Here is a 13386-nt window from a genome sequence, read left to right as displayed (position 1 = left end):
TGATGTTCATCTGACAAAAACCGTGCTATTTTCAGTCCTCACACGTGCATATGAAAGGTGGTCATTGAATCCAGAACTGGAAAAGAATAGGTGCATTAGAATCATGGTGTTGGTGAAGAAAATTAAGTTACATGGCCCGCCACCAGAACAAACAAATCATAGAAGAAGTACAGCCAGATTGCTCCTTAGAGGCAAGGATGATGGGGCTCCATTTCATGTATGTTAGAAATGTTATCAAAAGAGGCCATTACCTGGAAGTAGTGATCATGATTTATACAGTAAAGGGGAAGGGGAACGAGGAAGACTCTTGAAGAGATTGATGAACGTGGTGTCTTCCGTAATGGGCTCAAACACAAGAACAATTGTGAGGAAGGTACGGGACCGGACAGTCATTCAGACGGCCCCTAGAAATGGACTCCACAGTTGAAATGGGCTCAACAGAACCTAACAACAGCAGCATCCTAACAAATGACACTTCTGAATTCTAGTGAGATTGCAACTAACATCTATTCCAAAACAGACAGCTTCTTACCATCATCAGGTCACTTCCAAAATAGTCTCACACCAAGCCTCAATTTACAGCAGCCATGCCTCCATTTACTGCAGGGATCTTTTAATTTGCCTTTCTTTTTCTATCCTGACACCTCTAAAGGCCATTCTCTAAAGGAAAGTCAGACCGCTAAATAACAAATGGATCATGTCATTTCAACGTGTCAACAAATGAATCATGTCATTCTTCTATCCAAAATCACCCAACAGTTTCCCAGGAGACTTAGAATAAAATTCAGTCTTTCCATGAATGACAAAGTATTATGATCCGACCTTTGTCCATTTCTCCAAATTTGCCTCAAGTCATTCTTTTATCTTTCTGTTCCAATCACACTAACTTGCTTACCACCGCTTAAGCGGGAAGCTCATTATTTCCCCAGGGTTTACCTTTTTATGTCTGTGAGTAATCTTCTCCCTCAAGAACTCTCGGTGGCTTGACTTGCCTTACTTCTGATGCAGTCTTTTTCAAAGAAATATCCTCAGAAAAATCTCTAGCTTATCTAAAATTGCCTCTCCCAACAAATTACTATCCAATTACTCTGACTTATTTATAAAACTGTCTTTGAACTCTCTTATTACTTTATGTCTTATTTGGTTAAATTTTGTTTTTAGACTGTAATGGCATTGGTTTAAGCAATCATTTTCTTGGATCTAGGAAATTCTCACTAACACTGCTCTCTCATGGCCATTGAGTCAAGGCTGACTCACAGGGACCCACTGAGGCTTCCCAGGACTATGGCTGTCGAGGGAATGAAACGCCCAGTTTTTCTCTCTCCGTGCTGCTGGCAGCTTCGAACTGCCCAACCATGTGGATCACAACCCAATGCCTAACCACTGCACCACCCGGGCTCCATTCTCTAGAACATCATGGCATTCCATACATATGTGTTCAATTAGTGATTAATGAATAAATGTCTTGCACAGTCAAGATGTCAAAACAATGCTGCAATGAAGAGAAAACTGAATAAGAGGCAATACTCTATTTTTCCTAGTTCCTTAACTTTTTTTTCTTAGACAGAGGAAACCATGAAATGAAAGTAATACTAGAGTGTTTGTATTTCATTTATGATTTATGCATTCTGTAAAATCTGACTTGCTCAAATGTACTCGTTTAAATGAACTACGTACATATTTAGATAAGAAGTCTTTTGAAGGAAATTCAGCACAAAGTAATGTTCAAAGTTGCCGTGACAACCTTATTCTGGTGATCAGCCCACTCCTCACTACCCCGAAGTGAACGCTGACTCAGTGAACATATGGGACAGACTAGAACCGCCCTGGTGGTTTCCAAGTCTGTAACTTTACAGCTGTAGGAAGCCAAATATTTTCCCCGTGTTTATCAACCCAATTTACCAAGATTGTCTACACTATACTTAAGAAACACATTTTAAAAATTACCTCAGAGGCAAATCAGGCAAGAAAAGAAACGGAAGCAAATAGCACTTGGTAGTAAAAACTAGGCTAATGTCTTTCCATGAAAAATAATTCTCTGAACAGTTTAACTGGGGTGGATTAATCCATAAAAATGATGGATTTGTACCAATCAATTTGCTTAGCTGTCATTGAGAGAACATTCCACACCATTGCAAAGTAGATGGTCCAGATGAGAAGCATTTGCTATGACCAAGAAACATATTGAGGGTCCTATGCAAATCTGACCACAAACGCTGGGTCAGACTATTAGCTCTACAACTCGACAGTCTTGGGTACATCACTTCACTTTCAAATGTTGGAGGAGAATGAGAGGAACACTGTGTCTCCCGAGCACTGTCTAGTGTTACTGTAAAGATAATAGGAATGTACATCAGAGAATTTTGAAAAGGGACTATTTTAAGTTGTATTTAGTTTATATTTTGTTTTTTAATACTCATTCTTTTCTTTTAAAGTGGATAAAGCTATCTTCTATATCAGTTTTCATTTTTCATAGATTTTAAAGGAAAGGAAAATGTGAGCACTGGAATACATGTGTTCTTTCATTCCACTGGAAAACAGCATTGTTTTCTCTTTGTTTAAAAATGTAGAAATTAAAGGAGCTGACAGGAGAGAATATCAATGTTTCTTTAAGCACACAAAGGCAGCAGAAAACATTTCTCATAGCAGACTGCTATTCCTGTTTCTCTACACAATCACTATGGAATTCTCAAAACTCTACCTAGGAAAACACTACAAGAAAATTAAACACAGTTCTTATAGAACTCATATAAATATCTGAAGAGAAAAACAAACTCAGAAGAAAAGATACAAGACAGGGAATTTTATTAAACCTATTTGCTGTTATAATATGTGGATTACCAAATATTTAAAACCCTAGGCCTAATGAATGGTGCCTCTTGCTTATCTTATTTGAATAATCCTCCAGTCATAAGGTCTCCTTAACTAAGAATAATCAAAAATATTAAAGACAGTTGAACAAAAATGTTGGTCATAATTATTTAGTTATCAATAATCCAAATATACTCCAGTTTCCCATGTAGAAGTCACTTTAGCGAAATAGTTAGTTTTAAGCAGATACCAAAATATTACCATATAGCAAATATCAACAATCCTTATAAGGAAAATAGCATAGCATGATTGCTTATTATTATAATACATGAATTCCACCATTTTCATGGTTTATACAATGCACAGTGCCAAGAGATATATCAGTGAATCTGGTTACTCTGTCCACCTGCACAGTCAGAAACAACTGACTGATAAAACCTCAGCAGTCATCTAATTAGAGGCAGAGGCTTCATCAATCAAACAACAAACAGTGAAGCATAATCTACTAGTTCTGGCTCAATGACTAGGTCAATTTGACATCTCTGTAACTGATTTGCTTTTTCAAATTGAGGGTCATGAGACACCATCTTGAAGCTGACTGTGAACTGATGGTGTCGTTCTCCCTACCTGGTGAAGATTCTTGGACAGCCATTCCTTAATGGTGCCGAGAGCAATGAGGGCAGCGGGCTCATTTGGGAAGCCTAGGTCAAGAGCATAATAAACAAATGGTCAACAACAACAGGAACAAAAAGGTGACAAAGGCAATAGAGAAGTCATTCATGCCATAACACACTTACTCCTCACTTAGTGACATGCTTAGGTCCTGATGGCCAAGTAGTTTGACAGGAAAATTGACCCCAACACAGCCCTTCTTCATGTACTTACCTACTTCCTGCAGGGGCCCTGCCACCGCCACTTCCCTCCCCACATTGACTCCAACCCTGTAAACTAAGGAAGGCTTTCTGGTCTATGAGAGCCAGGATGGCTCAAGTGGTGCCCGCACCCCACTCCCACTGTATCTGCTGCCCCCCTTTCTCTTACCCTTAGCATATTTATACTATGAGTCGTCTTGGCTTTGTAGGCGATAAAGGCTTCCACTACTGCTTCTACCCTGAGCACCTGCCCCCTGACTTGGCAACCCTGGCCTCTTCTTCTCCTAGGCCTCGATGAGAATCAACACTCCAGAGCTTCCACTACGGCTATGACAGGCAGAACTGGCCTTTGCCCTCAACTACGCACTGCCTGCTGGCCACTTACCCGCGGACACCGCATCCACTGAGGTAGCTTGCCCTCCCTTACACATGTCCATTCAGCAAGGGACACTGGAGGAGCATAAGGGGTGGCACAGTGCCCGTCAGCTGACATGGGGTCAAGTATACACTCTTAAGCTTACAAAGTACTTTAAAATAATTTTCTCATAAGTGGTACTTAGTTTTTCCTTCAATATACAAACTAATGAACTATGGTTCAGAAAAAAACAAACACTTAACTCAAGGTTATGTGGTCAATGATACTCCTGGAAAAATCATTTGCTAAATAGCCATACCACTGAGTGTTATTATCAGAACAATGCCTGCTGCATTTTGGGCCCCAGAAATGATGTTTAGGTTTAAAACTGAAGTAAGTGTCTTGATTTTGTAGTGTGGGCTCTGTTTTAGTGCAAGAATGACATATGCTCTGTGTAAGCATGAACACACTTATTCAGTGTTCCTAATAGACACCCAATATATCTTTAACTTTAAACAAACTCACCACATTTTCTACCTGCCATCGAGTTGCTGTTGACTCAAAGTAACACGATAGCACACAATCCAACTTCCCTGTGGGTTTCTGAAACTGTCACTGTTTACAGAAGTAGAGCACTGTCTTTCTCCTGTGGGCAGATAATGCTTCCAAACTGTGGGCCTGGTGCATTGGGCCCAAAGCGTAACCACTGTGCCACCACATTCTAAATCAGACAAAGTCATCAGACAATCTTCTAACGGAATACACATAACTGAAGAAAGGAACTGTAAATTCTATATTTATGGGGCTGAAGTACCAAGATACGGGAATGAGGCTTTCATTGAAGCTTTTCAAGTAAGCTCACCTCTGCCTTTATCAACTTCCATAGCTTTCCAACCCACCTTAATTCAAGCCATGGTTGATTCGTTTTTCATGTTTAAATATTTCTCCCCTCATAGTTTTCTTCTCATTTGTTTTTACTTTACTTAAGAAAGTGTACAAATCAGTCCCTTGGTTTTAAGTATCGTTGCAAAGTTGCGCAATCATCACCCTGAATTAAAGGACATTTCACTCTTCAAAGAGAAAACAGTGTGCCCTTAACTCAGGCGATGATATTTGCAATTGCCTCAGACGCATGTAAAAGGTGCACACTGAGTGAGGAATATGGAAGAAGGATTGATGCATTTGACTATTTTCATAGCAAACAATGCAGAAAGGACCACAGAACTGCCAAAAGAACGAACAAAACTATGTATTGGAAGAAGTACAGCCAGAATGTTCATGGGAAGCAAGCACAGTGAGACTTCTTCTCATGCAATTTTGAAACGTCATCAGGCTAGACCTGTCCCTAGAAAAGGACATTATGCTTGGTAAAGTAGAAGGATGGTGAAAAAGATAGAGACTCTTAAGAAGATGGATCGGCACAGTGGCTACAACAACAACAATAATTATGACCCTGGAAAGACAGTGTTTCCGTCTTTTTGAGGGTCACATACATTGACATGGCAGCACCAAACAAAAGCAACCCTCTTCCTACCATCATCGTTTTCAGGAACGTTTTCTTTCTACTTAAGCCCTTGGTATCAGCTCCCCCGTGACCCTTGTTAAATTATAAATTATTATTATTTTTATATCTTACACCATCCACTGTCTCCCATCACCCACATTTCTGTTGTTGTTTGTCACCGTGGGGGGCGCGGTTTATTATATGTCGATCATTGTGATAGGTTCTCCCTTTCGCCCCCTTCTCCCGCCAACTTCCCCTTATGTTCATGGTATCGCTACTCCCATTCTTGTTCCGGAGGCGTTCTCAGTCCTGGATTCCCTGTGATGAGAGCTCTTATCTGTACCAGTGCACATGCTCTGGTCTAGCCAAATTTGTAAGGTAGAACTAGGGTCCTGAGAGTCGTGGTGGTGGGGGAAGCATTAAATAATGTCATGTGATTTTTCAGTGCTATACTGGACCCTGGCTGGCTCATTCCTTCCTTGTGACCCTTCTATGAGGGGATATTCAATTGTCTCCAGATGGACTTTGGGTCTCCACTTTGACCCCCCTTGTTCACTTTGATATGATTGTTTGTGGTCTTCTGATGCCTGATACCTGATCCTGTTGACACCTTGTGATCACACAGGCCGGTGTGCTTCTTTCATGTGAGCTATTTGTTTGACAAAATCTTCATTGGATTTTCTTCTTCTTTTTTTGGATTATTTTTCTAGGAACATTCATTAATTATGATATTCACAACATAAACTCAGCCCTTTTGCTTCTTATATATTCACTAGTTCAGCCAGCTCCAGCATCATCCACTAGCTTAGCTTTGGGAATGCTGCCCATTCTGTGAGAATCTAGAGTTTTCTACCTGACAACATGCAAACGGACTCTGTTAAATTAATTGTCATCAAGTTATTTCTGACTCCTGGCATCCTCACCTGTGCCAAAGTGAAAGTTTGTCCCTTGGCTTTCCATGGCTGATTTGCCAGGTGTATAATGGCAGCCATTTCTGAAACACTTGTGAATATATTTAAACCTCTAATCTTTTAGTTGGCAGCCAAGGGCATTAGCCATTTGTTATATGGAAAATCACAAACAAACAAACAGCAGCAAATCACAAAACTCACTAGGACACTAGGGTTCTTGCTATAAACCTCTATTGGAATAGAAAGCCTAATCTTTCTCCCTCAGATTGGATGTGGTTTCAAACTGTCAACCTTGCCATAGCCCAGCAGACAAATCATTATGGCACCAGAGCTCCCTATTGTCCAACTGACCAACACCCCAAAGAGAAAAGTATTGCTGAGATGGACAGACCTTAGGCTTAAGAAGACACAGTATTATGCGATAGCTAATGTAGAATGCAGCTGACAGTTCAGTTATCAATAGACTTTCAGAGACAGCATATTGCAATTTCAATCAGGAATAGAACAAGGGATTTCAACCAGAACTTCTGGCAGCCTCATGTTAATATACTGCTTCAACCATTGTTGGATGATCTTTAGCAAAAATTTCCTTGCATGCCTTATCAGTGATATTGTTCCATAGTGAGCATTCTATTGGGCCACCTTTCTTTGAAATTAGCACAAATATAGATTTCTCCCAGTCGGTTTGCCAAGTAACTAGCTTCCAAATTTCCTGGCAAAAATGAGTGAGTGCTTCCAGTGCTTCTTCAGATTTCTGAAACATTTTAATGGGTATTCCATCAATTTGTGTTGCCTTATTTTTGGCTAATGCATTTAGTGGACTCTGAACGTCTTCCTTCCATACTATTAGTTCTTATTCATACGCTACCTCCAGAGAGGAAGTATGTTACCTCCTTGTCTGGAAACAAATTGACAGACAAGTGGTGGTGCCAATTATGAGGCACCCTCGAAGCAAGTCATCTGCTTTTTCTTACACTAAGGCATTGCGTTCATAAAGCCAATGAAGTGTTTCCTTTCCTTTATTCTGCTACAAGCGTGTTTTAGGTAAAATCTAGTTCACTGGTGAGTTTCCAAATCTTTTGGAATGGCTTGTGAAGGATGTTGTACACCTTGAGAGGTCAAGGTCTAAAGTTCCAGTTGTCTATAACATGTGGACTGGGTCTCCAATGGCTGGACAGAAACTCTGTTAAAAGTGCTTGATTAGGAACATGATAGAGAGCATACTCTCCCACTGGGGGTCTGTATAAGTATGTTAAGCCTTTTTCCAATGGTAAATTGATGTACTCACAGAGTGCACTGGCCACCACTGCATTTAAATTTTGATTATAGATCACTGAAGGTCGATTTGAGGTTACTGCTGATTTGGGGTCACTTTAGAATAATGCTATGCGGCAGGAATTGCTTAGCCTTCACCACCTCTTTGCTTGGGAAATCAGATTAGATTGTTTTATTTGAGTACAGGAGTCTGCCTTTCTCTTGGTGTTTATTATTATAGTATTGGTTGCATAGAATATTGTCCTTTTGTGGTTGGCTAATTTCACTCACATAATGGGATCAGTTCTTTCCATGTCCTGAGGTGCTTCAAGGTTTCATCACTGTTTTTCTTCTAAGAATGGATAGAATTTCATCATTTGTATGTACCAGAATTTCTTTATGCATTCTTCTACTAATGGGTATTTGGGCTGTTTCCTACTTCTTGTTATGGTAAACTATGCTGTGGTGAACATGGGAGAACATATATCTTGGAATTTGCTTGTTGTGTCTCTTACTTCTTTGGGGAATATATATGCTTAGTAGAGGTATTGCTGGGCTGTATAGGATTTCTTTTCCTGTTTTATGTAGTACCATATCACTTTCCACAATAGTTGGACCCTGTTTACAAGCAACCAGCAGGGCACAAGGGTTCCAATCACACCACAGCCTATCATTTGGTGGTTTCTGTATTTTTGTTTTAATTGAGCTCTTGTTAGTGGGGTTGATATCTCACCATTGTTTTGATTAACATCTCAGTTGGCTACTGATCATGAACCTTTTTTATGTGTGTATTAGACATTTGCATGTTCTGTTTATTTCTCTTACTCACTTTTTCATTGCATTACTTTTTGGTTTTGCTTTTGCTTTTCTTCTTATTGAGATTTTTTAAGTATTTTATATAATTTAGAGATAATCTCTTGTCCATTGACTTATTGCCAAAGATTTTTTCCCAGTTTGTAAGTCCTTGCTCACTTTTTTGATTATGTCTTTTTTATATGCATAAGTGTCATATTTGTAGTAGGTACTAGTCATCCATTTCATCTTCTACTGCATGTGTTTCCTTAATTATATTTGGTAGTATATATTGCCCTACAATAGGGTCCTTAAATTTGTTTCTATGTTCTCATTGATGACCCGTATAACTCTAGGATTTACATCTAGGTCTCTCATCCATCTTGAGTTCAATTTGTTGCATGGGGTCAAGTATGGATCTTGTTTCATTTTTATACAGATAGAGTTCCAATTTTGACAAGAGGCTATTTCCCATTTGATGTAATCTGGTCCTTTGTTGAAAATCAACAGACTGTAGGTAGATGAATTTATTTCTAGGTTTTCCATCCTTTTTCACTGGTCTATGCATCTCTTCAGAGAAGGCTTGATGGTGTCGTGGTTACATGTTTGGCTGTTAACCACAATGTCAGCAGTTTGAAACCACTAGTCTCTCTTCAGGAGAAAGAGGAAGCTTTCTACTCCTACAAAGAGTAACAGGCTAGCAAACCCACAGGGGTGGGTCTGCATGTCTATAAGATCATAATGAGGTGAGAAGACTTGGTGGCATTGATTTTTGGATGCATCTCTTATTGTATTAGTACCAGGCTTTTTAGACTAATGTGGCTATGTAATAAGATTTGAGATCAGGTAATATGAAGTCTCCTGCTTCATTCATTCTTCTAAAGGTATTCTTTGCTTATCCTTCTCCACATGAAATTGGTCATTCATTTTTCAATGTCTTTAAATAAGAAAGTGGACATTTGGACAGGAGTTTCATTGTATTTATAGGTTGCGTTGGGTAGTATTGGCATTTTCATGATATTAAGTCTTCTATTCTTCCAATAGTGTGAGTCTCCTTTGGTTGCTTGTAGTATGGATCTGCACTTTTCCGCGTGTAGGTCTCCTGTTTCTTTGGTTAGGTTTATTCCTACGTGTTGCATCTTTTGTGTGTTTACTGTAAAAGGCATTGTTTTCTTTTTCCGAGCTTTGCCCTGACATATGGACATCCACCTTATTTCCACTTGTTAAACTTGTATGCTGCTATTTTACCAAATCCCTCAATGTTTCCAACCATCTGTTTGTCCTGTCTTTGGATTTTCTACATGTGAATCATATCATCTTCAAATAGAATTTCACTTCTTTACCCAATTGCGGTCCCTTGATTTTTGTTGTCTAATGGTTCTGACTAAGACGTCCAGCACAATGTTGAATGGTGATAGGGGGCATTTTTCTTGGGGGAAATGTGTTCACTTTTACTCCCTCAAGCATAATATTTGCCATTGTTTTTCATATATAACCTTAATTGTATTTAGGAATTTCCTGTGTATTCCTATTTTGTTGAGTGATTTTACCAGAAATGGTGCTGGAAATTATCAAATGCCTTTTCTATAGCTAGTGATAATGATCATATGGTTTTAATTTTTTTCTTATGTAGTGGTTTACATTGATTGTATTTCTAAGGTTGAGCCATCCTTGCATACCTAGTGTGAATCTCACTCTGTCATGGTGAATTATTATTATTTGAGATGTTGTTCGATTCCATTGACCGAATGTTGTTGAGAATTTTTGCATTTGTGTTCATGAGTGTTATTGGTCTGTCATTTCTGTACCTGTGGTCTTGTTGCCTGGTTTAGGATCAGGCTATGCTTGCATCATACAATTAGTTTGGGAATTGGCTGTCCCTCTCGGTATTCTGGAATAGTTTAATATTGATGACAGTTCTTTTCTGAAGAGTTGTAGAATTCCCTTTGAAGTCACTTTATCCTGGAATATTCTTGATTAAAAGCTTCTTGATGACTTCTCTACTTATTCTTCAATTGTGGGTCTTTTGAGGTTTTCAAAATACATCTACATGAATTTGTATAGATAATGTATTTCTACATATGTATCCATTTCTTTGAGGTTATCAAACTTACAGTCTATCATAGCAGTGTGCTATTATTCATTGTATTTTATTTTTATCTATTGTGGTGTTGCCCTTTGTCTCTCTAATTCTAGATATTTACATCTTCTCATTTTCTTTGTTAAGTTTGCAAGTGGTTTGTAAATTTTGTTAATCTTTTTAATTAATCTACTTTTTGTCTTGTTGAACTTCTCCATTAGTTTACTTTTTGCTAGTTAATTTATTTTTGCCCTTATCTTGATGATTTCCTGTCTCTTGTATAGTTGGTGAAGGTGTAACATTAGGTATTGATTTTGGATTTCTCCTCTCTTTTTCATATATGCACTGATTGCTGCAAAATTCCCTCGGATAACTATTTTAACTTGGTCCCAAAGGTTCTGTTATGATGTGTTGTTTTTATTTGAATAAATTTCTTAATTATATCCCTTATTTGATCTATTACTCAGCCATTTGTAAGTAGTACGGTGTTCAGTGTCTAATTTGTGTTCTTGTTCTTTCTATTGTTAAGTTCCATTTTCATAGAATTGTATACTGAGGGAATAGATTGTAGAATTCCAATAGTTTCTAATATTAAGGCTTGCTTTGTTGTCTAGCATGTGGTCTCCTCTATACTACTAGTATGTACTGTGTGCCCTAAAGAAGGATGTTTACTGTGCTCTTGTTAGGTAATGTGTATGTCCAGTAGGGTCAACTTGTTGGATGGTGTTGTTTGCTATTCTGTATCCCTATAGAGTTTCTTTCCTGACAACCTGTCTTTCACTGAAAGTGGGGTATTGAAGTCCCCCATTCTTATCGCTGAGCTGAGTATTTCTCTATTCAATTCTGAGAGAGTTTGATTGATGCATTTTAAGGGTCTTTTGTGTTTTCTTGATCTAGTGTTCCTTTAATTTTATGCAGTGTGCACTCATGTCTCCATGTTATTTGCTTCATCTACTTTATGAGACATTAATACAGTCACTACTGTTGTTTTATGGTTGCCATTGGCTCTGAAATATTCCCCATGATTTTTCGTCTATTTTTGTATTTGAGTTAAAGATGTTTCTCTTTTAGGAAGAAAACAGATGAATGTTATTTTCTAAATCAGTTTACTATTCTGAATCTCTTGATTGGTGTATTTAGTCCATTGGCTTACAGTAACATTATTAATATATGCAGATTTGTTGCTGTGTATTTTTTATTTTTTCCTCAGTAATTTCATTAATGTGTCTGTTCATTCTCTGTTTCTGTGTTGTTTTGAACATTGTTTTCATTTTATTGGATTCTGGGGCTTCAGTCCTGTATATTTTCCCATTATGTTTGATTCTCTGTCCATGACAATCCTATAAATATTATTTGCAGTGCTGATCCTGTTTTAATGAATTCATTTAAGTTTTCTTGTCTCAGATACCTTTATGTCTCTCTCATATTTGAGAGCTAATTTTTGCTCATAAAGAATTCTGAGTTCGCAGGGTTTTTTTCTTTAGAGAATCGTATAGATGTTATTTCATTGTTTTCTTGCATACCTGGTTTCTCCTAATAAGTCCAAATTTATTCTTATTGGGTTTCCTTTGTAAGTGTCTGTTCTTTTTTTTCCCTAGCTGCTCTCAAAATTCGTTCTTTTCCTTGAAATTTTAAATCTGACAATGATATGTCACAATGTTATTATTTGGGGATATAGCCTATTTGAAGTTCTCTTGACTTCTTGAATTTATTTTCTTATCTTGTGATCTTGAGGAAATTTTCTTCTATGGTTTCTCATCTATTTTATCTGTAGTATTTTTAAAAAAATATCTTCTTGCTCCAGGATCTTAATGAAATGCATGTTGTTTCTCTTGATAGAGTCCCACATCATTTTCCAGGCTTTAGCCAGATGCCTTTTTCTTGTTCTTGCTAATTGGAACTCTCATTGATTGTGGGCAGAATAATTGTCTTCAAGCACACTGATTTGGTTTTCCTCTTCTGCCATTGTATTGCTTGAGTCTCTTACTATTTTGTCCATCTCTGTTATCTTAGTGGTTATCTTCTGGCATTCCTTTTGTGGTAAGGTTTCTAATTTTTGATTCTTTACATTCTCACAAGCATTCCCCACATCTCTTGAAGGCACCTAAATACCTCGAGGCAAAAGCTTTAGGAAAACGTAAAGGAGAAAATAAAGTCTCTGGTGGAATAGTTTGCCATAATTTATTAAAAGATGATGGAAATATTCCTGGAAATATGCCTCTTTCAGTGGTCATGTATATAAGATCCACACCATGATATTCAGAATACAGAACAATAAACAATCCATTTCACTTGACTATAATACTCCAGGGGGAATAAATTATAAATAGACAAGAACAAACATCAGGCTGACATTGGGCTATCCAATACCAATAAGATCTGCCTCAGGAGGTTAAAATGTGTTTTGACCGCCAGGGAGTGTTTGCTCACAAGAGCATTCAGGCTATTTAGAGGAGAGGCTGCTGACAAACTTCTGATGAATCATGGGATTAGGTGGCCTTGAAAGTATTATCCAAGTATGAGGATTAATGAGTCTAAAAAACATTTATGATTTACGGCCATACATGCAGAGAATTATGTGTATGGTGCCAAGTTTATATGTCTGCAGACATTCCAATATTGTATTCATTACTTTTTAGGATGGATTATTAAAATTTCCTTTTATAATAAATGTGAAAGTTGAGTTACAAATTGTTAAACGATATTTTTATCTGTTTGTATTAATAGTTTTTTTCTCAACACATCATATATATATATTCACACATTCCAAAGAGTTGGTATTTGAAACTTGACAATAAGCAAAGGTA

General features: G+C 37.8%; 1 protein-coding gene across 1 annotated transcript in view; it reads right to left on the bottom strand.

Annotated features, from left to right (window-relative positions):
* LOC142422460 (ADP-ribose glycohydrolase MACROD2-like) overlaps positions 1–13386 on the bottom strand; it is a 971437-nt gene that overhangs the window by 618032 nt on the left and 340019 nt on the right. The window contains exon 3 of the mRNA XM_075527841.1: positions 3439–3512. The gene's annotated coding sequence lies outside the window, so the exon portion shown is untranslated. The remainder of the gene's footprint in view (positions 1–3438; positions 3513–13386) is intronic.

The sequence above is a fragment of the Tenrec ecaudatus genome, chromosome 12, assembly GCF_050624435.1.
Source record: "Tenrec ecaudatus isolate mTenEca1 chromosome 12, mTenEca1.hap1, whole genome shotgun sequence".
NCBI lineage: Eukaryota > Metazoa > Chordata > Mammalia > Afrosoricida > Tenrecidae > Tenrec > Tenrec ecaudatus.
The sequence above is the reverse complement of the archived record's forward strand: the minus strand, read 5'-3'. Positions and strand labels throughout refer to the sequence as shown.